General features: G+C 36.6%; 1 long non-coding RNA gene across 1 annotated transcript in view; it reads right to left on the bottom strand.

The window, feature by feature from the left end:
• Positions 1-10,787: 10,787 nt before the first annotated feature.
• The window catches only part of LOC139362591 (uncharacterized), a 31,949-nt gene continuing 15,241 nt past the window's right edge, over positions 10,788-27,495 (bottom strand). Inside the window, exons 2-3 of the long non-coding RNA XR_011621740.1 lie at positions 12,546-12,646; positions 10,788-10,914 (exon numbers count right to left, since the gene is read on the bottom strand). This is a non-coding gene — a long non-coding RNA (uncharacterized lncRNA). The remainder of the gene's footprint in view (positions 10,915-12,545; positions 12,647-27,495) is intronic.

Here is a 27,495-nt window from a genome sequence, read left to right as displayed (position 1 = left end):
ATATTTAACCAAAATCCATACATTCTCAGCAATTACTCAAAACCTGAGAGCAAAAGAAAGATATTTTCAAATATAACCAATTCATTTTGAGACAAAAAAATGAGAGAGAAAAGAATGTATTCTGTAAAATGAAAATCAAATTCAAGAAAGAGATTTATAATTCAGGAATATCAGGAAAGAAAAGTCTTAAGAAACATGGCTCTAAATAAGAACAAGAAGTCCCAGATTGGGAGAAAACCATGTTGAAGAAGAGAACAGGTGCATTGTTATTGCTGTTGCCTCTGGGCAGTATCACTGGGGATAAAGGTGACATAAAGCCTATATAACACTTCTTTTGTATTATGTCCATGCATTTATGTTAAAATAAAATGCAACCATTCATTGCTTATTGACACGATTGTATTCTGAGAAGTGCATTATGAGGCGATTTCATTATTGTACAAACATCATAGAGTGTACTTACAGAAAACTAGATTAATAGAATGTTTGAGAAACATTAATAGAATGTTTCTCAGACATTGCTATTACTCCTCTTAGTTTCTTCTTTGTTTCTCTCATAATAATATTTTACTTCTAGCACATGATAATCAAGCAAATAACTATAGTTATTGACTTTCTTGCAACAAGTTGTGTTCATATAATGTCTGTTGTCTTAACATCTTAAATAAGTTGACACTGAAATTACTGAAGCTATATTACATATGTAACTTCCTTGTGGTATACTTGAAAGGCAAGGTTCATACCCTCTTCTCCCACACCCATCCCAACAACTAGAATGTGGATATTATAGCAGCTGGTACAACTAACTACATTAGACTGCAAGATGCAAGCCTAACTATGACCATAGAAGACAAGTCCAAAAAGAGTCCAAGTTGCCAAAACAATGGAGTTAGCACATTAGTCCTCTTTTCTTAGGAATAAACTATTAGTTGCTGTGCATTGCTTATGTGATGTTAAGAAACTGGATGTTAGCAATATGATAAGGGCATATGATTCTTCTGTCAACAGGAAAGAAAAAAATAGATATTTCAGGAAAATATATGTTCAAAAATCATGGTGCAAATGCAAACAAAAATATGGACTGATATTGAAACATATGGAATGCAACAATGTGACAGGAGGATCTGTTCTTCACATTTAGAAATGATCCTAATTTACATCTAAGAACACATTTGAATAAAAAATGATTATATAATGTTATTTTCTACAGGTCCAAGTATACTAGTCATTTCTGTAATGCATAATGATTTTAAGTTATTTCTGTTTTCTTGTCTAGATGTAAAATAAAAATACAGCTTAGGGACAAGATATTTTTTAATACATAAAAGTTATACAGCTTGTCAAGGTAAAAGCAAAACCAAAACAACACAACTAGAAGGATTTGAAAGTTAGAGAAACATACTAGAGATGGAGAAAAGTTTAAGAATTAAAATGTGCTCATCTTACTTAGCCAAAATGTACTGCTGTGCAGTTTATTAAGAGAAATGGGTGTAAATATATTACACAACAAAGTAAAGCAATAAATAGTGGAATTAAGAAAAATCTTATGGATATTATTAAGAAAAAGAAATAGAGTTTATTTATAATTCATTTACAGTTCTTTTTCCATAATAGTCAATGCTCTTTTGTGGATAGTTAATCGAAACTGTCCAAAGTTAAAGTATCAACAAATGGAATATATGTACATAGGCCTACACACACAAATATATATATATAATATATAATATTGTTATATATAAATTTATGTATATATGTGTATCTATATGTAAAACAATATAGGTAATCTACAGATGAACCAAGAAAATAAGGAAGTTAAAACTTGTTGCCTCTGGGCAGTATCACTGGGGATAAAGGTGACATAAAGCCTTTGTAACATTTCTTTTGTATTATGTCCATGCATTTATGTTAAAATAAAATGCAACCATTCATTGCTTATTGACACGATTGTATTCTGAGAAGTGCATTATGAGGCGATTTCATTATTGTACAAACATCATAGAGTGTACTTACAGAAAACTAGATAATATATATTTATATATATATAATATATATTTAAATTTATGTATGTATATTTTAAGATGAAAATGAAATGTCCAAGCACCACTGCTTAATATAAATTATTGTCCCTAACTTGATCTGCAATGCTAATAGCAAGTCCCATATATCAGGTTTCTCTATATGCTTCATTATAATCTTATGGGACTATTGTCATTCTTCAGTATCCCTAGGGGATCAGATCTAGGCCGCTCTCAGATACTAAAATCTATGGATGCTTAAGTCCCTGTTATAAAATGGCATTGTACTTGCATATAACATATGTACATCCTCTCATATACTTTAAATTATTTCTAGATTACTTATAACAGCTAATACAAAGTAAATGTTAGGTAAATACTTTTTGTACTGTATGGCTTAGGAAATGATGGCAAGTAAGATCTATTTACAAGTTCAGTACAGACACAATATTTTTCTTCTCCTCTCTTTTCTTTTCTTTTTTTGAGACAGAATTTTGCTCTCGTTGCCCAGGCTGGAGTGTAATGGCACGATCTTGGCTCACCGCGACCCCTGTCTCCCAGGTTCAAGTGATTCTCCTGCCTCAGCCTCCCGAGTAGCTGGGATTACAAGCACGTGCCACCACACCCAGCTAAAGTTTTTTTTGTATTTTTAGTAGAGACGGTGTTTTTCCATGTTGGTCAGGCTGGTCTTGAACTCCTGGCCTCAGGTGATCCACCCACCTCAGCCTCCCAAAGTGCTGGAATTACAGGAGTGAGTCACCACGCCCAGCCAGACACATTTTTTTTTCTGTATTTTTGATCTACATTTGGTTGAACCCATGGATATAGAAATCCTGGATACAGGGAGCCAAATGTATTTATCTTGAAGCTCAAATTATCCTAAATTTCTCTAATGGTAGCTTTTTTCAAACTGACATCTGTGTCCTTTCAACATGCCCCATAAGTTTTTTTTAACACATTTGACTTTCTGATACAAATGGTGTTTCCAGTATCACTATGAACTTTTGCTTAGAATCAGCCATTTCTCTGAGGACTCTTTTATTTAGTTGAAAATGATATATGGAAGCTAAGATGTGGCAAGAGAAGGTGGACTCAGTGCTATTAGACTTTTGCTGCTCTCAGACCCTCTCCTGGTACAGTAAGGACTATATGTATATGTATATGTATGTGTATATGTATATGTATGAACACACAGATTTAAAACCATATGTGTGTGTGTTTATCCACAAGTCTATACAGATACCTCCAATTTGATTAAGTCTACATATGATATATAGGTGTTCTGAAATTTCACATGAACACCAGTCAAATCCTGTAATTGTTTTGTGAAAATATTTGAATTTTTATTTGTTCAAGATAGAAAAAAATTATAATAAACATTGAATGAATGCACACAAATTTCAGGAGGTAACTAATTTGTTCATATGTATCACCATTTCCATAATCATAGCTTTTAAATATATTTATACAAGTATAAGGTGTTATAATTTAGTTATTTTGTTATCAATTTTATCTGTATATTCTTACTCATACAGAATCAGTAGAGTATATTATGCTTGACTCGTTTTATAATGACTTGGTATAAAAAGCCACAAAGACAACATATACAATGATAGAAAATTCCAGCATCAATTGTTTTCTGCGCCTTCATCATATGAAGCTTCTCCCACTTTGCTTGCTTGTTGAAGAAAGAATATACAACTTTATATAATGTTTGTTTAATTTTACATAGATACTGTGTTCAACAAAGGAGCTGATTATTTTTTCTACTTTTCTGTAATTTTTAAAAAACATATCCAATGTTTTAAAACTATAATGATATTCTAACATGATTTAAATAAAGCAATCTGAATGTAGTTTTTATTTCTTCCCTTAGGGATGATAAAAAGCAAAAAGAAGTCTTTAGTAATGACATCGTTCCCAGCGCTATTGTATTCATAGTTCAATATAACATTCTGTCTCATTGTGATTTTATACAACATGGTGTTTTAAAATATCAGAAATAATATTGATAATTATCTTCAATTATTTAAACATCTATTCAGAATGGTACTTTAAAAAATACAGAATGCTAATGCCAATAGAAAGCCAAATGCTAAAATAAACTTAGAACTCTGATATACCTGCCCTAATCCTTAACATTTGAGGAACTGTAGTGATGCATCTCTTGTGGATTTTATGAACTTGTGACACTGATTTATATATGTGTAATATTCAAGGACAATTTAAATTTACATATTCTTTTCAAATCTTTAGGTGCTTTTCAAAATTATTTAAAATATTTTACTGCTGCCAGAATACTAAAATACTTGATTTCATGCATTTATTCACCTCTTTATTTATTCCTGCCTTCATTTATTCACATTATGCTTTTTTACTGGCTACTTCTTTGCTTCAGATACTGTGCTTTTGCTGGGTATATGAAGGTAATGGAAGGTTATTTATCCCATAGGAATAACTCATGAAAAAATAAAAACTATAAATAGTAACTGATTTTGTGCAAAGACCACTCATCATCGTTCATAAAGTAGCTACACCTCTCATAACAGCCCTTGATTTCTAATATTCCTACAAAGTTGGACAGTCCAGTTTTTCCAGGAAAAGGTCTTGCTGTCCTCTGTTTATCATATTCCCATCTACCTTTTGGAGTTTGCCAATGTGTTTCTCAACCTGGTTAATCCATCTTGCTGATCTTCATCTGCAAAAATTTTACTCTTTAACAATGCCTTTTTTAAAAAAAAATTTATTTACTTTGGAAATATTTGGTGATCTCTCATATTTGAACTAATTTGCAATAACTCATAGTTTAGCAATCAGTTACTCTCTAATGAGATGGGCATTTAGTATATGAGAACGTGTACCATCTTGCATTCGTCAGGGATTTTTAATTTTATCATTCATTGCCTTAACGGAACCTCATAACTTGGGTTTTCAGAAAATTTATTATACTGTGTCTTTGCCCAGTATTAAGGAAGAGAATACAGACTTCAAAGAAGTTTGAATGAGGATTTGCTTGGCTGGAAGTAGAAACAAAGCATAATGAAATCTCTGTAAGTATCCTTATTCCACTGCCTCTTCTACTTATAGAAAGCAACCTCTGCAAAGGAACAGAAACAGCCACCCTGAAATATTTACATCAATTCCAAATAGAAGCACATATTTCTATTCAAATAGAAAGCAAAATATTTTCAGGCTGTGGTTTAAATAATTCCATAGTACATTTCTCCGTAATCACAAAATTCTCAAAACTATGACTTCTTGACATCTGTAGTAAATAGAAATTAGACTAAAAAATAACAGGTAAATAGAAGAGATGGTAAGAAATTAGATGTAAAAAGAATCAGTTTTCTATTGTATTTTTGATGTTTGAGAGAACGAGGAATGCTAATTTTCATGAATGAATGCTGAACTTATCATACACACTCTGAGATAAGATATAAAGTGATCAACATAACTATCTTCACTATTTCAATAAAAAGAATTGAAATATGTGAGAAAGACATAAACTTTATTCAGAAAACAACATTGCAAATTGAAGTAACAAAAAATTACAGTACAATGTGAACTACGTTTCTTTTTTATTCTATTTTAAATAGATACACAATATACGACATATTTGTTGGGTACCCGTGATGTTTTGTTACATGCATATAATGTATAATGATTAAGTTGGGGTATCTGGAGTATCCATCACCTTGAGTACTTCTCATTTCTATGTGTTGGGAATATTTCAAGTTATTTTTTCTAACTACTTTGAAATATGAAATATATTGTTGCTAGCTACATTCGCCCTATTATTGCCATCACACATTAGGACTTATACCTTCTATCTAACTGTATGTTTGAACACATTGACCAACCTCTCTTCATCCTCCACTCTCACCCCTACACACTTCTAAGCCTTAAGTGTCTATCATTCTACTTTCTACTTCCATGAGATAACCCTTTTAGCTCCCAGGGATGAGTGAGAACATGCAATATTTGTTTTGTGTGTCTTTCTTTGTCTCTCTGTATTTCACTTAATATAATGAAATGAAATTCTATTTTGAACTACATTTCTTTACATTATATGTGCTATTATAACAAATAGATTCTGGGGAAAGGGAGTTTGTGTGTGTGTGTATATGCATCTGTGCTTGTGTGTGTGTGTGTGTGAGAGAGAGAGAGAGAGAGAGATGGTTTTGTGTAATTTATTTTCCAAATGATATTTAACATCTCCAATCCAAATTTTAGGATAAGTTTAACGTCTGTTATTCATATGGCAATTGAAATAGAATTACCATGATGGCCTTAAAATGCGAGCATTCATTTATTTCCCATTTTCTCTTCATCCACTTGGAACAGCAGTGCAAACTGGATGTCATTTTAAAACCCATAATTGTAAAGCTAAATTTTCAACCATCTCAGTATTTGAATACATATGGAGAAAATGTAATTAAGAAATAAGAAATTTTTAAAGAGATCATGTACTCTTTAAATATCTTGGTCTAATTTTATAATTTATACTATAATACATTAATGGGGTAGATCAACTGGTGTAAATTTTCAATATATATCAACTGATGTCCTTAGACATAATTAAATATATAGAAATATAATTTTTTGATTATCCCTATGTAGCTTTCACTATTATGGAAAATAGAGTTAAAATAACATCAGTACTTAGTATCATTCATAATATGTGTCATTTCAACTTGAATTCAATAATTTTTGATCAAGTAACCTTTAAAAGTTTTCTAATTTTATTCTGACATTTACTAAATAATTCGTAAATGTGCTAAAAGTATTTATATGTAAGCAAACTTCGATATTCCTTGGCTATGGTTTGTGAATATTTGAAAAGAACAAATATTTTCAAGGTTTATATGACTAAAGAAAATAAATGTAAAGAAAAGAAAACAGAGGTAAGGCCAATATTTTAGTTATATGTACTTATAAGAACACACTATTTTGCCCAAAAGTAAGGATTACATCTTGTTTTCGAAATCTAAAAAAGAGGAATAATTTCTTGTTGCTAAATAATTTACTTTTATTACTCTCTATTGTGGTATTGACAAATTTTACTTTATGACATAAAATATATGTTTCTGTTAAGGTTCTTGCAAAAACTAGAGTGTTTCAGTTTGCATATGCTAAAATAGCTATGTATTTGTTAACATGTCACGCTGTCCTGTAGTCCTTACATTTGCAGAAACTCTTCCCTCTGAAACTTCATCACAGTAGGAATGGGCACTCAGACATATGTGTTGATCCCTTCTCCAATAAAAAAATACAATACATAAATTGTAATTTCAGAGAACTCCTATGATTCTTCAAGATTTCTCTCACGAGCCTCTTTATACATGTATGTGGATATGGTGTCCCTTTTGCAGATGACATCATTCTACTTGTTATATATTTTCTATAGGTCATGACAATTTTAATTTTGGCTTTTCCAAAATGTTTCTCTCTCTACAACCCATTTTGGTTCTTTTGAGAATTGTTCTACATGGATATGGTTGAGAATCAGAGAACACTCCATCGATACTTTATGGTAATTTGTTCCAGAATTCTTTGGATAGAGCCTTGGTTCACTGTTATCATCTGCCCAAAAACAAATCTGTACTGATCTTTCTTAAAAGTTTATTTTGAACCCAGCATTTGTATCAGTGACTTATTTGTATAAGTGATTATTTGTATACTTGGAATCCAAGCAGGTACATATTAGCAAATAGATAATGTTTGCTGGCATTTAGAGTCAGGTCAATAACAACAGAAAGAAAATGAGAAATAATCAGATTTCAGATACAGAACTAGAGCTCTGACAACATCATGTGAGTCTATGGAAAAGGCTGACTGAAGCCAGACATACTCATGTACCATCCAGTTACATAAGCTAATAACTCTTTCTCATAGATACTTGAGATCATTATAATTTGGAATAAAAAAGCATCTCCAGTATTTTATTTTGAAGCTTACTCCAATTATCTTTCCATATAATTATTTCATAAAACATTATTGGCTTTGTATTACAGTTCTCCAGAGAAACAGGACCTATCGATAGATAGAGATAGATAGATAGATAAATACATACATACATACATACATGCATATATACACAGATTTATTATAAGCTATTGGATTCACAGTTATGGAGGCAAAAAAAAAGTTGCATGATATGCTGTCTGTAAGCTGGAAACCCAAGAAGACTACCAGTGGTGTAGTTCAAAGGCTTGAGAACTGGAATGCCCATGGTTACAGATTTCACTACAAGGCTGAAGGCTGAAAACCAGAAGCGCCAAGGGCAAGGGAAAATTAATATTTCAGTTCAAATAGAGAGAGAGAGAGAATGAAAATCCAACACTCCTCTGCATTTTTGTTCTATTAATGCCCTCAACAGATTATATGTTGCCCTAGGGAGGGTTATCTGCCTTACTCAGTTCACCAATTTAAATGCTAGTCAACAAATACTCTCACCAGCACACCTGGAAATAATGTATAAGCAGATATCTGGGCATCCTATGCCTCAGTCAAGTTAACACATACTATTGACAATCACAGGACTCTACTGTGATTAATGCAATAATTGTGCCATATTGGGAACTTATTATGTGTTCAAAGGAAAAAGTAAACTCATTATTATAAGAACCATTTTAATTAAGATGTAAGGTTTCTTTATATATTTCAAAAGTGGAGTGTAATAAAAACAGATAAGTATAATTAATAAACAGAGCTTTTAAAATTGGCCACAAAAAGTTTGTTTTTAATATTAAAGATGAATATAATAGAACACTGTACATAAGTATTTGCTTATAAATTCAAATATATGCATATATAAATTATAGCAAAATTTAATGTGCCAAATTTGGGTGAAGAAGAGATAGAAAAATTAAACAAATAACCACTGAAGCCATTCAAATACAATTAAAAAAAAAACACCAAGACCAACAATTTTATAAAATAAGTTTTATAAAAGAATTTTAAACCATCTGAGAACAAACGATCCCCAAATTAAATAAACTATTTGAAGGAGTAAATGGACCAATAAACAACAAAAACTTAAAGCTATTAATTAAATCCATAACCTTAATGCCTAAGAGCATCACAGTATATAAAATGTAAACTATAAACTAATCTTACAAGCATTAAATTAGCAATGTTAAATATAACTTTAAAGCATAGTTTTTTGTAGTAATTTGAAAAATTATGACCAAGAAGGGTTAGTCCCAGGAATGTAAGAATAGCTCAATATTAGAATATCAATTAGTATAAAATGTCATTTTAAATGAATAGAGAGAAATGACCAAAGCATGAAAATAGTAAGAAATAAAAAATGTTCTACTAAGCCACAATTATGATAAAAATAAACTATCACAAAATTGGAATAAATGTATCTGGACAAATTACAAAAGTATAAACCATAAAGGAAGAGAACCTAAGACTACTCTCCCTGCTTATAGGGCCCCTATAAGTAGCAAATATCGTAGCTAAATTGGTTCATATTTGCTACTGTCAATATGGCTGCTAATAGTTATCGTCTTTATTTACTTTTTCCTTTGAACATAAAATAAGTTCGTAATATAGGACTGGTATTGCATTAATCACAATAAAGATCTGTGATGGTTAATTTTATGTGTCAACTTGACTGGGACCCACGATACCCAGATATTTGATTAAATGGCTTGATTATATTGCAATGAAAATATTTAGAAAAACAAAAAGGAAAAGAAAACAAATATAAATGAATACATCACAGACTGGGAGAGATTATTGTCAATTTCCAATTAGAAAATATACACAGAATAATACACTTCAAATCAGTAGCAATAAAATAAATAGGCCAACAGAAAGATGGACAAAAGAATTGGACAATTTAGAGAAGAGTTAATGCAAACGATAAAATAAAGTATATGCAATACTGAGCCTCAGAAAGTGCAAGGAATTTTGAAAGAAAAAAAAAATCATTTCAATCTCTTCAAAGCTACAAAATGTTAGGCCATAAACAATATCAAATGTAATTAAAGACATGCAACAATGAGAATCCACATGCCCTTCTAGAAAGCGGAGTTCTATACAATTGCATTGGAGTTATAGATCTATCGTATTTAATTTCTTTAAAAATTTGATGTGAATTTCTCATAAGATTGAGATTTGGTAAAGCTGGCAAGTGGAAATATGATTGTTTCCCATTTTTTACAATAAATAAAACATTGCAAAATAAATAAAAAGGAAAACTGATTTCAGAGTAAGACTGGCATTAATATCCATAGGGCCATTTTAGGAGATGAGGTCATTGTAGGAGTCTCTACATAGCTACCTTTCCAGAAGTCAGTCAAGCACTGAATTTCAAGCGGTGAAAAGAGAGGGATCACATCCAAAGAATGGAGAGGTGGCTAAATTAAAGACTCAGGAACATAACCTGGGACTACTGTTCCTGGTTACAGGGCCCCAGGTTGTTCCATCTGCTACTGGTGATAAGGCTGCTGGCAGTCCTGTGCTGCTTAACGGCATTTCAGTCAATGGTGGACCACATATCTGGCAATGGTCCCGTGAAATTGTAATACCATATTTGTAATGTACCTATTTGAAGTTGAGATATGTTCAGATACACACATACTCGCCATCATGTTAAGATTGCTCCCAGTATTCAAGACAGTAACATGCTGTGCGAGTCAGTGACCTAGGATTAATAAGCTATACCATAAACCCTAGGTATGTAGGAGGCTACGTTATCTAGGTTTATATAAGTACATTCTATGATGTTCGCACTCAACAATGAAATCACCTAAGAAAGCATTTTCAGAATTTATTCTTATCTATGAGTGGCACATGACTAATTATACCCAGGCTTGGATATAATGGTTCAAGAGTAAGGAAGGATGTCTATAAGTCAACTCTTCTTAGACTTCACAGGTCGGCACTACAGTTAGAAATTTAGAGAAACAAAAGATACTGTGCTGATTCATGGAAAAAATAATAATTGAGTTCATATAAAAGCTAATTACAATTAAAATATTTATATTGCTGACAATTACTTTGATAAATGGAAATTAATACTTTAAGTTGTATATGTTTAAAGTGCTAGTATTTTAATCCAAGTATTATGAACCGTGAAGAGAAATAAAAATTGTATAATTTTGTGGGGTATTTTTTGAGATGGAGTTTCACTCTCGTGACCCAGGCTGGAGTGCAATGGCGTGATCTGCACTCACTGCAACCTCCGCCTCCCGGGTTCAAGCAATTCTCCTGTCTCAGCCGCCCGAGTAAGTGCGATTACAGGTATGTGTCACCACGCCCGGCTAAAAATTTTGTATTTTTATTAGAGATGGGGTTTCTCCATGTTGGTCAGGCTGATCTCAAACTCCTGACCTCAGATGATCTGCCCGTCTCAGCCTCCCAAAGTGCTTGGATTACAGGCGGGAGCCACTGCGCCCAGCCAAAAATGGTACAATTTTTAAATATGTATCTGTGTATGCCAATGAACAACTGTAAACCATATTTTTATTTAGGTCATGCATCTCATATTTTCCATAAAAATATATTATATCATAATGCTTCCAAATAAAATAGCTTCAGATTGCCCCATCTTCTATAGACATTCAGTTTTTTTTCTACCTCTGAAGAAACAGCAAGGAGTATTTTATTCTTTGATTTGTGAGTCAAAGAATTATAAATTAATTCAAAACCGGCTTTGCCTGAAATGCCTTTGAAATAATGTTATTAAAATCATATGACATATAATATAGATGAATTGAACAGATCAGATATAATACTGTTTTATATTTCTAAAATTCCAGTATATATATAAACCAAGTTCAATGTGGTAAAACTTTAAAAAATCACCTACAGCAATAAGTCTAATAGATTTTAGATTTTACAGGATTATTTTTTAATATAATATAATTTCTAAAACTGGAAGCTTTCCACTGAAATCTATTTGCCTGTCTTATTCTAATGTAATGTTCATTTCTGTGATACTTTGAACTTCTGCATAGCACTCATTTCACTGGATGATTTAGCTTATTCTTTTCATAAACTACGTGTTCTTGACATGCCTTTGATTAATTCAACTAACACATGGTCAGGCGTATAAGTTAATGACGTGTGTGTGTGTGTGTGTGTGTGCATATGCATTTATGTGCACTCACCGATATGTTAAAATATCTAAAATAAGCGTTATGAGAAATTGTATGTCTCACTATACATACACGTATTTCATAGTATAAATATGTAACTATTTTGTATTGTATTCAGGCAAGGGGAACCTTTCATGAGTTGAATTGTGTCCTCTCAAAGAAAGGCATATTAGAGTCCTAGTCTCCAGAATATAACCTACTGGAGACAGGATATTTATAAAGGGAATCAAGTGAAAAAAGGTCATTAATTTGGACCCCAAACCAATATGACTAGTATTCTTATAAATAGGGGCAATTTAGACATAGACACCCATCATAGAGGAAAAACTATGTGAACAGAGGCCAGGAACACAACCACCTACAAGCCAAGGGCCCTGGAACAGACCTTCCTTCATAGCCACCAGAAGCAACCAACCTTGCTGACACCTTGATTTCAGACTTCTAGCCTCCGGAGCTGTAAGACATCACATTTCAGTTCTCAAAGCCACTCTCTTCGTGGTACTTTTTATGGCAGCCCTAGCAAATGAATACAGAAACTTACAAAAACAAAACAAAATATTATTTGTTCCTGTTCTTTATATCTAGAACCTCTAAGATTTTCATACACATGGAAAATGGAATAGCTATTTTTTCATAATCATAGCATGTATATAAAATCATTGTATTTACATTATTTTATTGCCCAGCAAGAAGTTGAGAAATTAGACACATAAAACACATTAATTAAATGTAAATATGGCACTAGAGTAGTTCATTTTGGGGCAAAATTATTCCCTAAGAACATGATTTGTAATCCACAGAAGAATGGGATCTCCTCAATATTTTCTCCCTGTAATATGTACTCATATAATATCTGTTATTCATTACATCACTATGAAAATACAGTCTAGATGTATATGGGCAATCTCAAATTTAGTCCATGGTGAGAATTTAAGAACTGACCAGTTTTTCTTCTTTGATATATTCTTACAAATCTTTCCAGAATTATTGCCTTTATAATCAAAGAAAAAACTTTAAAAATTATTTTCATACATCAAATGTGGTTATTAATAATTACGTATATTTATGTGATGTGTACAACTACAGTCTTGACTCTATAATGAACCATGTCTTTATATTTCTATTACATTTTACTGAATAGTAAAATCCAGTATGGTGTGGGAATAGGAGCAGAATTCTTAGCCTCTCAATATTTAAAATATAATTGTGACCCTTCATTGTTATTTCAAAACTTCAACAAAATACTGTAGATGGAAGAAATCTTAACCAAGTTGTACTTGTTCCACCATGACGATGAGAATGCTTAAAACTCTTTAAAAAGTGAACACTAAAGGTTTGCACAGGGTTGTTTGGCTGCTTCTTGATTGTGGGCACATTAAATTTGACATGGTTGTAGTAATAACATAGCACTGCAGTTTAATGAGTATATTAAAAAATAAACATTTCTCAAAATGTAATTGCACAAAAGTGAAATCAGCTCTTATAGAGACCTGCCTTTCAAGAATTGTCATAATATTTTGTCATAAATGTCATCATTGAATATATAACTATCTATCTTCGCAGACTTTAAGAATATTTAGAGCATGGGTCCAAGAATTTTTACATATTCTAATTACATTCAAAATTAAAATGTACCTATATTATCTAAAATTTCTTCAAAAATAAGAGAAAATAAAAAAGCTTCTCATTTAACCTTTATGGAGAAATTTTATTTCACATGAGTATTCCTGTCCTTGGCCTTAGAGATAACAGCCCTTTTCAGCCTATTTATTTATTTTCAGCATTTGCAATATTTTTAGGATAATAGCCCTTGTGGAATAAAATCTCAAGCTACTATTGAATAATATATTATTCTTTAATAGTTATTGAATATTCCATTGGAATAGCTGATAACACACTGAGAAAAGAATTAGAGAGTAAGTATGTGTTTATAGTTTTAAATGATAATTCTAGCATGTAAAAATGGAAAGAACTGTAAAAGTTATTATTTGCAAACAAAAAGCTGGGTTATCAGTAACAAATTAATTAATTTGAAGCCAGATACTTTTTATATATTGCCTTAGATTTTATGTTGAAATACATTTCCATTTGAATATATAGCAAATTCTCATTTATCCTTAATGGAAAGAGAGTAGTTTTTTGTTTTTAAATCAAAGATACTGATTATTTTAGGCTTACTTTCAGAGGAGGATACACTAACAAACAAAGTTAGTTTCAGTGTTTCTTACTTGGTCAGGCTTCTAGGAGTTACAGAATATTCTAGATGAGAAGGGAAGTAGGTTGCAGCCAGAAAGCATTTCTATGCTAGCATTTCTGCCAAATTGTAATCATTTGATGTGGTGTGCATTTATTTTAAATAAATACTTTATTTACTAAAAGTTTAATTTTATAATTTTATATCTTTATTCCTTAAATAAATCATCCCCAAAGTATGTAAGTTTCATGCTCCACTAACTGGATCTATACTGGGTACCTGGTATTCACATTAAAAAAAAATAATTTGATTGAAAAATATTTTAATACTTAACTACTCTAGTAAACAGATTTGAATTATATATAATTACTTTTTAGTATTGTAAAACTTTCCATACCATTTGGTTACCGTTGTGAATATCACTATCATAGTAACATACTGAAAATTTTTAAAAAGGTGAAAACATTTTGGTGATCTGTGATAAATTCATAGTTAAGAACTTGAAAACACATATACACATACACACACAATAACAATTAATTTAATTAAGCTTTTCATATACTGGTATAAAATAAAATTATGAAATTATTTTAATTCTAACATTATAATGAAAGGGAATTTGCATGTGGTGGGACAGGCAACAATAGGTCAACATGCAGTAATCAAAGTGAGGAGCTCAACTTAAACAAAATTGTGCTGTAATTTGTCATTGGAAGTGACATAATTACATTTGCTAATGAGCATTACAAACCTAAAAGAAAAATGAACAACTGGAAAAGAAGTCTTTTATCCAGTTTTGCAGATTCTGTAAGAAAGAAAGTATCAATTGCACAGGTAAGCACTTGCTGTGCTACACCTAACATACATTTATCTGGAAGCACTTCAGCCAATTATTTCATTTTTGGTCATGATGGCCCCAGTGCTGAATATAAACAGGTAAGCCGAACAGTTGGTTAATTGTTTGGTAATTAAATGTTCACAAATATTTGTATGTGTGTATATATGTGTACCTATGTGCACATATGCGGTTTATGTACATTTTCATCTATGCAGATACTTACCGACTCATGGAATTTCCCTCAAGCTGACATTTTTAAAAAAGGCAAAATCATGAACATATTACATTGTGTTCATTTTTAGTTTTCATTTCCCAAGGCAAATTGCTTTGATTATAGCAGTAAGAAGTTTAAGCGGTTTTCTGTTTCATAATACTTGCATTTTATTCCAAGAGTTTTGGCTCAGCAAGAAACTATTTGCAGAAATAGAGTGGAAAAAATATGCAATTTGCTCATCAGTTACAGATGAATTATCATTGTATATTTTGGATATGATAGCCACTCTCTCTTTCTTTCATACTGGCAGTATGACAGCCATTTCCTTTCTTTCTTACTGGCAAAGCCTAAATTTGTTTTGGTATCTACAACACATGCATGCGATTCATGGGCAAATCCTAATTTTTTAAGTCAGTTATATGGTGGTTCTGTTCCCTTGAAGGTACATGCTTACAAGATGGAGTTGTTATCATTTTCTGACATGAGATATGTGATGGAGGTCTGCGAGGGGTGGTATGTCTTCTTAAAATGTCTCTCACCACTTAAAAAATACAGGAACATATAATCTTTTTCTTATCCCAGAATAATGTCTTGATGTGGCATGTTGCAAACATAAAGGAAAATAGCCTGAAGATCAAACCAATGCACTGAACATAAGACACTACAAAGATGAAAAGCTCTTCTGATTATAGCATGATGTTGACAAAATGCCTAATTAGTAGACTGAATAATATAAATATTCTAGAGCTTCTTGTTATATTGTTGGAACCGAACTGTCGATTCCCTCCTGGGCAGGGGTCGCCGCGAAGGATCACCGACACGAGATTCACAGCAGAGAGTTATTTATTACTAGCGCGCTAGGGTCCCAAGCTCTAAGTTGGCCCTGGGACCCCGAGTGCTTGTTACAGGTTGTTTATATAGGCAAACACAAGTTCAAACACAGCTTAGGGCGCGAAATTCAAACAAAGCTTTAGGCGCGTGGTAATTGGGTCTAGCTATGGCCTGAGCAAGGTGTCTTGTTCTAATTGGTTAGAGCAGGACCTTATGAGGTTTTTTCCTGGAGTTGTTGATTCCAGGAACTTCGAGGCAGGGTGGGACCCCCGGAATTGGCAGGGTGGGACCCCATGAGGTTGTTTCCCGGAATTGGCAGGATGGGACCCTATCAGGGTGGGACCCTATCCAGAGCCACCTGGTGTTAATTTTTTTTTTTTTTTTATGAGGCCTAGTTTCATTCCCTCCTCGTTTTGTGTCAGAGGCTCAATCTTGAGCCTCTTCTTCAGTCCTGAGGGTCTGGTATTGTTGGGTCAGAACCATAGCATGTACTATGTTTAATCTATTTTTAATAAGGGTGAGTAAACGGTTAAGTATGCACGGCCCGAAAGTCAAGATGAGCGTGAGCAGGATGAGGGGTCCTAAGATGGTGGAGATTAGGGTGCTGAACCAAGGGGATCGGTTGTATCAATTTTCAAACCAACTTTGCTGAGATTTTCTCTCTTTTTTTCTCTTGTCTAATCTTTCTCTTAGTTTTGCCATAGAATCTTTAACTACTCCTGAATGATCTGCATAAAAACAACATTGCTCTTTCAGGGCTGCACAGAGCCCGCCCTCTTTCAGAAAGACAATTTCTAGTCCTCGTCGGTTTTGTAATACAACTTCAGACAGAGAAGTCAAGGATTCTTCAAGTTTTGTGATAGATTGTTTTATGGCTCTAAGGTCTTCATCTATGGCTACTCTAAGTTGTTGCAGATGATGGTTACCATGCACTAGGGCTGCTGTCCCGGTCCCAACTCCAGCCGCTACCCCAATTCTTAACATGACGGCGAGGGTGAGGGAGATAGGTTCTCTCTTTGGTCTAGTATGAATTTTTTGCTCATACCAGAGATCAAAGGAGTCTCCAGAGTGATAGTATACTCGGGGAACAACTTGTACCAATACGCAATAGTGGGTGCCGCTGCTAAAAACGGCTGTGGATACACAGGGGGTGAGCCCGGTGTTGCAAGCCTACCAGTCCGTCTCGGAGGGGACCAAATAGTGACTGGAGCTGGGTACTGTCAAGGTTACATTACAAAGATGCTGATGACTGGGGGGCACTTGGCCTATGCAGGTTCCTGACCTAGAAACCTCAGCCAGGGTTAGTTTTCTTTGTTGTTCCCACACGCATCCAGTAGGATTGGCAGAGTTAGTGAAATTATTAGTGGAGGCGATGCCTTCATAGTAAGGGGGGCCTGTTGCCAGACATAGCCAGCAAGAGGAGGTAAATTCTGGCTTTGTCTGGTTTAAAGCGAAATAGGAGCCCTTTATGAGATTTAGGAGCCTGTTACCTATTCCCAGGTCAAGGGGCCTGCGGGTGACGTTTTGGGCTGAGGGTGTGTATTTAGAGGAGGTGGAGATTAAGGGCGGGGAAGTGCTTTTAGGAGCTCTTGGTTGGGGCTCTCTCAGTGCAGGAACCAGGGGCTTCCTTGTTTCTGATAAAACTTGGTTTGGTCCTACTGCGACAGGGGCTGTGATAGGGTTGACTATTAATTTGATTTGGATAGGGATTCCATACAGTGGCTTTTGGTATAAATATAGGCCCCATGTTAACCCGGATATCCAACGGTTATCAGATTTTGCTGCATCTTCAAACTTGATGCGGACCAGATTGCAAGTTTTTGAATATCGGGTTCTGGTGCAGCGCTGGACAAAGGACATGGTTATGTACCAGGGTTTCGTGGTCCATTTCCATTTTTCATCATTAGTAGTTATACAGGACCAACTAGCGCAAAACAGTGCATCTATTTCTCCACAAGTTTTTCTCATTTCTCCTGTCCTGAATCCGGGACAGGCATAGAACCCGTTCCGGCTTACGGACACCTTTCTAGCCTGTTTTCTCCATTTTCCCCCTTCTATGTCATCTATCCTTGCTATTTTGTCTAGGTTGAAATAGAGGTCAGGGAACCAAGTCCTCATAGGAGCAATTTTTGAGGTTTTACCTAAGACCTCATGAGTACTAAAATCAGTTACCTGCCAGGTCAGGTTATATGGCCGGTGGGGGTTATTACTGCCAGCGATGCAGGGAAGGAGGGCTAGTAATAAGCAAGGGGCTAGATACGAGAGAGTCTTATCTTGAGCGGGTCCACGGAGCGTCGGAGTCTCCATGTCTCAGGTGGTGTTGGTCTGGGCGTCCCTGGAGCGACCTTGGCGTGGGATGCGTGGATCCAAGTGGAGATTCCGTCAACCTTTATGGCTGTGGGCGTGGTCAGGAGAACAATGTAGGGTCCTTTCCATCGAGGCTCTAGTCCTTGAGTGCGGTGCCGTCTAACGTAGAGTCTCCCACCTGGAAGGGGTGACTGGTCTGTGGATGTCCTGGTTGGTACAGTTCTGCCAAGGGGGCCTAGATTTGGGCCTGTACTGCTTGGAGTCCTTTTAGCCAGGCCTGTAGGTCAGTCTTAGGATCGGAGGGGGAGAAGGAGTTAAGCAAGGTTGACAAAGGGGGAGGTCCTCCGTAGAGGATTTCATATGGAGTGAGCCTAAAACGGTTAGGCGTATTTCGGGCCCTTAACAGAGCTAAGGATAGGAGGCGTCTCCAATCTTTTAAACCAGTCTCTAAGGTCAATTTAGTAAGGGTCTCTTTTATTGTTCTATTCATTCTTTCTACCTGTCCTGAGCTCTGGGGTCTATAGGCACAATGTAATTTCCAATTAATCCCCAATATCCTGGCGAGCCCCTGACTTACCTGAGAAACGAAGGCCGGCCCGTTATCTGACCCAATTACCTTGGGAAGTCCGAATCTAGGAAAGATTTCTTCCAGAATTTTCTTGGCTACTATGTGTGCCGTTTCTTGCCGGGTGGGGTAGGCTTCTACCTATCCTGAAAAGGTATCTACAAACACCAGTAAGTACTTATATCCAGCATAGTGAGGTTTTACTTCAGTGAAGTCTATTTCCTAATAGACTCCTGGGCGGTTACCATGAGTTCGTTTCCCTTCTGGCACTCAGGTAGCCCCAGCGTTTACCTGCTGACAGACCTTACAGGCAGATGTCACTTGTTCTACGAGGGTACTTGCCTTTGGGATTAGAAAGTCAGTTTTTTCAATCAGTAATTTTAGCTTTCAGTTACTCAAGTGTGTCCAGGCATGCATCTGCTGGATCACTGCCAGGGCCTCCTTTTTGGGGAAGGACTATTTTTCCTCCTTTTTCTCAGTTTTTAGTGTCTTTGTTTTCTATAGCCCTTATGGCTTTTGCTTCTTCCTGGTCTTCTTGGGTATAAGTATGTTCAATAGTTATATGGCTGGTTTCGTCAGGTTCTGTGGCTAGGGTCAGTACTTCCGCCATGGCGGCTTGCCTGGCCACTTGGTCGGCCTGTCTGTTTCCTACTGCGACTGGATCCTGTCCTTTCTGATGCCCGGGGCAGTGAATTATAGCCACTTCTTGAGGAAGAAAAAGGGCTTTCAATAAGGCAATTATTTCAGCTTTGTTCTTGGCTTCCTTTTCTTCTGAGGTTAGGAGACCTCTTCTTTCATAAATATTTTCATGAGTATGAGCCGTTGCAAAGGCATACCGGCTATCAGTATAAATGTTAGCTTTCTTTCCCTTGGACAGCTCTAGGGCCTTGGTTAGTGCTATTAACTCAGCCTTCTGTGCAGACATGCCAGGAGGTAGTGATTGTGCCCAAATGGTGTTGTGGCCATCTACTACCGCCGCTCCCGCCCTCCGGGTACCTGAGTCAAGGTAACTGCTGCCGTCTGTGTACCAGGTGTGATCCGCGTCTGGGAGTTCTTGGTCTTTAAGGTCTTCCCGTGTTCCATGGGTCTCAGCCAGTACTTGCCGACAATCGTGTGGGCTTGGTTGGTCTTCTGGTACCGGCAGCAGTGTAGCAGGGTTTAGGGTGACCGGAGGGCCAAACTGGACGCGGTCCGTGTCCAGTAGGAGGGCCTGGTAGTGGGTTAGGTGTGCGTTGGTTATCCACCGGTCTGGGGGCTGCCGCACTATGGCCTCTAGAGCATGTGGGGTAATAACAGTCAGTGGCTGCCCAAGGGTTAATTTAGCAGAGTCCTTGACCAGCATAGCGGTGCTGCCATGATACGAAGACACGGGGGCCAGCCGGCCGCCACAGGGTCCAGCTTTTTAGACAGGTATGCTACTGGTCTTTTCCAAGGCCCTAATTTTTGGGTCAAGACCCCTTTGGCAATCCCTTGCCTCTCGTCCAGGAAGAGGGTAAAGGGCTTTGAGGTGTCCGGTAACCCAAAGGCCAGGGCAGACAAGAGTGCTTGTTTTAGTGCCTCAAAAGCCAATTGATGCTCTGTCTGCCAGGTGAAAGGGGTGCTCTCCTTGGTGAGTGCATAAAGGGGGGCGGCCAGTTCAGCAAAACCGGGTATCTACAAGCAACAGAACCTAGCAGTTCCTAAGAATTCACGTACCTCCCTGGGATTTCGTGGTGGTGGAAGGCGAGCCACTGTCTCTATGTGCCCAGGGGTGAGCCACCTTTTCCCTTCACTCAGGATATACCCCAGATATGTTACCTTGGTCTGACAGAGCTGTGCCTTCTTGGCGGATGCCCGGTATCCTTTTTCACCCAGTGCCTGGAGTAGATGCCTGGTACCTTGTATACAGATTTCCTTTGTAGGAGCAGCCAAGAGGAGGTCATCCACATACTGGAGTAGAGTCACTTCTGGATTTTGGGTCCGGAAGTCGGTCAGGTCTCGATGAAGAGCCTCATCGAAGAGAGTGGGAGAGTTCTTGAATCCTTGGGGAAGCCAGGTCCAGGTAAATTGGCCCGAAATTCCTTTCTCAGGATCCTTCCACTCAAAGGCAAAGAGTTCTTGGCTTTGGGGGGCCAGAGGTAAACAGAAGAAAGCATCTTTTAAATCTAATACTGTATACCAGTTATAGCCTGGTTTTAAGGTGCTGAGTAAGTTGTAAGGATTGGGGACCATGGGATGGATGTCCATGGTTCTTTTGTTAATTTCTCTCAAGTCTTGGACAGGCCTGTAATCCTGAGTACCGGGCTTTTTTACTGGCAGAAGAGGAGTGTTCCAGGGTGAGCGACAAGGTTGCAACACTCCGAGTTCTAGAAATTTGTTAATGTGCTGCCGAATTCCTATATGAGCCTCTCGGCTCATGGGATATTGCTTGATAGACACGGGCACCACCGTGGGCTTTAAATCAATTATGATTGGGGCTTGATACTTAGCCAGCCCGAGTCCTCCCGTTTCCGCCCAAGCTTGGGGAAAATCTTGCAACCAAACATCAGGGAGGCTAGTGATGACCGGAGCGTTGAAAAGCTGATACTCATCTTGCAGAGACACAGTTAAGATTTGGATGGGCTGACCGTCCCGATTTAATACCTGGGCCCCTGTCTCGGAGAAATGGATTTGGACTCCGAGCTTGGTCAGAAGATCTCGCCCTAGGAGGGGGTACGGGCATTCAGGTACCACCAAGAAGGAATGTGTCACCATTCCTCGTCCAAGATTAACCGTCCGGTGGTTAGTCCACTTGTGCAATTTTCCCCGTTGCCCCCTGGACCCAGGATGTGCGGGAAGACAGGGGCCCGTCTGCCTTTGTCAAAACTGAATGTTGGGCCCCTGTGTCCACCAAGAAAGTGGTGGGGTGCCCCCCTACAGAGAGAGTTAGCCGGGGCTCGGGGGGGGGCTCCAGAGCCTTGACACCCCTATTTGCTATCTTCACCTAGGGTGAGGACAGCGGCAGGTTTCTTTTGGTCTTTAGGACGCTTGGGGCACTCTTTGATCCAATGTCCCCGTTCTTTGCAGTAGGCACACTGGTCTTTTTCCACTTTTGGCCGCCTCCGCTTCTCTCCCTCTCTCCCTGGTCCTTTCTCTCTCACAACTGTCGCCAGGATTTTTGTTAAATGCTTATCCCTCACTCGGTCCCTACGATCCTCTCGCTCCATCTGTTCCTTCGCTAACCTGGCTTCCCTTTCCTCAGGGGTTTCTCTCTTATTTTACACTTTTTCTGCCTCCCTAACCAATTCCTGTAATCCATAGGTTTGGATCCCATCTAGCCTTTGGAGTCTTCCTTTGATATCTAATGCAGCTTGGTCTATGAATGCCATAGCTACGGTAGCCTTATGTTCTAGGGCCTCTGGATCGAATGGGATATACATTCGGAACCCTTCCAGAAGCCTTTCCATGAAGGCTGCCGGGCTTTCGTCCCTTTCCTGAGTTATGGTCCTTACCTTGGCCAAATTTGTGGGGCGCTTTCCTGCCCCTTTGAGACCCACCAACAGAGCCTGGCGATAGATTTGGAGACTCTCCCTACCTGGTGCCGTTTCATAGTCCCAGTCTGGGCGGGTGAGGGGAAATCCCTCATCTATTTCATTGGGAAGTTGGGTTGGGAGGCCTCCTGGTCCTGGCACATTTTTCCAGGCCTCCAGGAGGACTTGCTGCCTTTCTTCAGTGGTTAGGAGGACCTGCAAGAGTTGCTGGCAATCATCCCAAGTGGGCTGGTGAGTGAGGAGAATGGATTCTATCAACGAGGTTAGGGCCTGGGGGTCTTGGGAAAAGGAAGGGTTATGGGTTTTCCAGTTGTAGAGGTCAGAGGCAGAGAAGGGCCAGTACTGGACTGTGCGATTGACAGTATGGAGGGGAAAAAGGGAGGATTGCCAAGTGGAAGGGCCATCTGGGTCCTCAGTCTGCCGCAAGTGGAGACGAGGAGGTGTATCTTTTTAAAATCAGAAAAAAATGATATATATTTGGCTTCATGACATTTTTAGACCTAAAAATAAATATTGAACAAAACCATGTTAATAATACCAAATAATAAATTTTTTCCCTATGGACCAATCTTTTAACTTACTCCCAAGCTCTAAAGAAAGATACCCTATGCCAAAGTTATATAATCTATTAATCTTTCAGAAGACTTTAATAAGAATTCCCAAAAGAAATTTTATTTTTTTAATTTCTTGTATCACTTCTAGAGTAATAGTACCTTAATAACTACAAACACGTTTTATCTATCTTGTGAAATAGTTTCTTTTTCTGTGGCCATATCATCAAGAACATTTATTTTCAATACTTTTTTTTTATTTTGAGACAGAATCTGGCTCTGTTGCCCAGTCTGGAGTGCAGTGACATGATCTTGGCTCATTGCAACCTCCGCCTCTCGGATTCAAGCACTTTTCCTGCCTCAGTCTCCCAAGTAACTAGGACTACAGGCGTGCACCACCACGCCCAGCTAATTTTTGTATTTTCAGTAGAGATGGAATGTCACCATGTTGGCCAGGCTGGTCTTGAAGTCTTGGCCTCAAGTGATCTGCCCTCCTCGGCATCCCAAAGTTCTGGGATTACAGGCATGAGCCACCACACCAGGTCTATTCCCAAGACTTCTATAATTTGAATTTACCTGGCCTAGTGAATTCATTTACATGATAGTACATTTTTAGAGTAACAACCCTAGATGCTATACAAACTAACGTAAGATATCATCTATAGCACCCATTGTCTAAGGAGCATGCATACTGTATTTGAATATATTCAGTAATGGGATACTATGTCCTTATTATAATGCCATTTCTAATGTTTCACTCTATGTTATTACTTTTACTGGAAACTAAATTGCATGTAATTCTTATCCAGTTGTTTTGATTTTTCCCTTTGGCACCATCCATAGCAACATAATCTTTTTCACATGTTAATACCAAGTTTTATATTTCTTCTTAATCTTATCTTTCCAGAAAAACTATAAATATTGTAACTAAAAATTATTTCACAGAAAAAGGGAATATAATTTTAACTTTCAAAAAAATTGCCTTATCTTTGATTTATTCCACATAATATCTAGATTTTCTTCATGATCCTGATAACAAAAAGTTTACATTTTCTTTGTAAGTCTTCAAATATGAAATTAAAAGAAAATATGAAAGTATAAAATATATAACATAGTTGACAAATAGCACATATGAGCTGGCTCTAGCAGGATGCCTAGAGTCCCAGCTATTTGGGAGGCTGCGGCAGAAGAATCAAGTCAAGCCTGGGCAAACATAGTGACCCTGTCTCTAAATAATTTAAAATAATTTTTAAAAACTACAGCCTAGTAGTGCTATGTCTCATACTGGCTTCCACTTCATTTATTCAAGTGGCTTTCATTTCTGTTACTTACAAATTAATTCTTTATCTACCTCAGGAAGTTTACTTATTCTCTTTACCAAACTGGAAGCAATTTATCTTTGCTCTCCAATTAAGCCAATTCTATATATCCTTAAAACTGGACTCAAGTCATATTTCCTCTGTCAGCATTTCCTCTTTACTATACCTAGATGAAAATTCTCCTTTTCTGAAGACCTATTAAGCTTGAATTACAAAATTTTTACTATTTGTATTCAATACTTTTCTCTCTTTTCCCTTCTCATCTCTACCCTCTGTCTCTTTTTTCCATCTCTCTCAATGTTTGTCTTTCTCTTTACCTCTACTTCTATCTATCATCCTTTTCTGGAAGTTTTTTTTTATTTTAAAAAGTAGGAGCAGCCTCATGCATCTTTGACCTACTCCATTTTCAATGACACAGCCCTAGGCCTTCGCCATGTACTCAACAGTATCAGTTACTCTAACAATAACTAAAACATATTTGTATTTCTGGATCAAAGACAGTGTGATTCGGAAACAAGGAACATGAAAGAAAATTTACTTTTTTCAAGGTCCTAGTCTGCTAAAAACCTGACATTTAAAGAATTCATTTATTGAACAAAACAGAATTACCTAATGCTTTGTAGCACAGTGATTAAACTCCAGCGTCTCTACAAGCTGTAAGGTAAGACCTTTCTTCCTGACCTGAATGTAGGGCAATCGATAAACATGATGCCTAGGGACAAAGATCACTAGCCTTAAGTACCCCTTCCCATTTACGCCATCATTTATGCAAGGAAACCTACTCTAATTTGCTAGATGGACCCAGTTAACTCTATCTTGAAGTATAGCTGAAGAGCCAATTTTCCTAACCATGAGGAAAAATCAATTTATATTCATAGAACAGGATCAGCTAATAAAGTATTTTCTGCCTGGGAGATGTCATGAGTTAAGTACTACATTACGTGTACCTCATTAAGTGCCACCATCTCAAATGTCATTTAGGTAAGTAGTGATATTGGAAACCCTCCAGAGTGTAAAATAGCTGTATGTGTCTCATAAGCTCTGTCTGGGAAATGCTAACATCTGTGCTGAATCTGCAAAAATGCCGATGCATTTGATCTAATTTTAAAGAAAAAAAAAAAAGTTTCCTATCTGTGTTTTAGTTGTAGTTCTACTCAGCAGAGTGACGAGTTAAATGATTATGTAAGAGCACTCTTCCTTTGATTTTAGAAATTTGCTTCATTGTTTCTAAAATGCATACTTATGCTATTTCCAGAATTTCAGTCTAAAAGGAACCAATGAAAGATTCGTCTTGCTGGAAGAATGAGAGTATATAAAAACACAATTGTCCATATATTTCTATATCATTTAGAGACTGCTTGTTATGAGTATGTTTTTATATATATTCAAATTAAATGTGAAGAGAGACAATAACCTGGAATATTAAACTTTATTTTCCAAACCATGTAGCTTGTAGGTAACCTTTTCCTGATTCACTACAGGGCTAGACAAGAAGAAGGGAGCATGGCATGATGGGAAATATATGAACCTTGGAGTTAGAGCAAATCAGTCAGCGATGCCCACATTACCTGCAGAAGGATCATTAAAGCTGGAACCTAAAGGAGACATAAAAACTGCTGTCTAGGTTTTGACTTGCAAGAGAAACTGCTGGGAATTAAAAGGGATGAACTGAAAGAAACAAGCATTCAGTTTATGTTACAAAAGTAGAATTGTAAATAAAATATAAAACGAGCTAGACTTTCTGGTTTCAGGGAAATAAATGATGGACTCTTTAGGTATAGGTCTGCTTTAGAATTTGAAGCCAGAGACAAGATGACTATACCTGGAAACACCATAAACACTTCATCTGACCAGTGCCTCCAAGTATAATAATGGTCTATCATTAGAACCCACGTTCACTGCGGGATGTGTGTCTTCCATCAATGGTTTTCTGTAATTTGATTTAAAATTTTTTAACAGAATAATGTCTGTCAGTGCCCCAGAAGCTGACTGAAACCCATCTGAAATGCTGTAACTAGACATGTATTTTTAATAACCCAGTCACTGAAATCTTTACACTTAATTTAATACAGATTAAATGCTTAGCTACCTGATACACAGAAGATCAAAGGCAGTGGAGAAGGGAAGGCTTGCCATTAATACTGAGTGGAATTCCATGATGGCAAATCCTTTCCCCTGATAAAATATGTTTCCCCAACATATTTGCATTCATAATTTTTACCTTAAAATATGTTTATTTTTTAACCTTTTAAAATACTATTGTTAACATTAAAAAATGATGAAACATTTCAAAAAGTAAATATTGAGTTCTTTCACTCAAAATCACTTTTGTGCATTTACAACAAAATTAGCTTTATTACTAAGGCATTTATCATTCAAAATGAATTTTTTGAGTTAATGCTTTCAACCTCACCCCTATCTCCAAATACATTGTAATGATAGACAAGAAAGTATATCTGAATGGAAAATCAAAATTTAACTTCTTCTGAAATAAGAAACAAAGATTGGGAGCTTAAACTACTAACTTGCTGAATATATGGTTCAGAGACCATTCTAATTTGATTTGCTAGTAAATAAAAATTAAAACTAGTCTGGAAAAAGGGTCCCAGAAAAGACATGCATTCTCAAGATTATAAACTGAGAACAGGCACAATGGCTTAAGCCTATAATCCCACAACTTTGGGAGACTGAGGAAGGAGGATTGCTTGAGGCCAGGAGTTAAAGACCAGACTGGGCAACATAGTGAGACCTCATCTCCACAAAACAATTAGCCAGGCAGGGTGGCACACCCCTGTAATCCCAGCTACTCAGGAGGCTGAAGTGGGAGAATCATTTGAGCCTAGGAGTCTGAGGCTACAGTGGACTGTGACAATGCCACTGCACACCAGCCTGAGTGACAAAGTGAAAGCTTGTCTCTAAAATAGTAATACTCTTAATTAAGTTAAAAATAAATAAAATATTTTACATTCAGTTCTAGATGTGTAGTCATAATACTAACGTACATTAATAAGGAAACATTAAAAACATGAGAATGATA

Source organism: Macaca nemestrina, chromosome 4, assembly GCF_043159975.1.
Source record: "Macaca nemestrina isolate mMacNem1 chromosome 4, mMacNem.hap1, whole genome shotgun sequence".
NCBI lineage: Eukaryota > Metazoa > Chordata > Mammalia > Primates > Cercopithecidae > Macaca > Macaca nemestrina.
The sequence above is the reverse complement of the archived record's forward strand: the minus strand, read 5'-3'. Positions and strand labels throughout refer to the sequence as shown.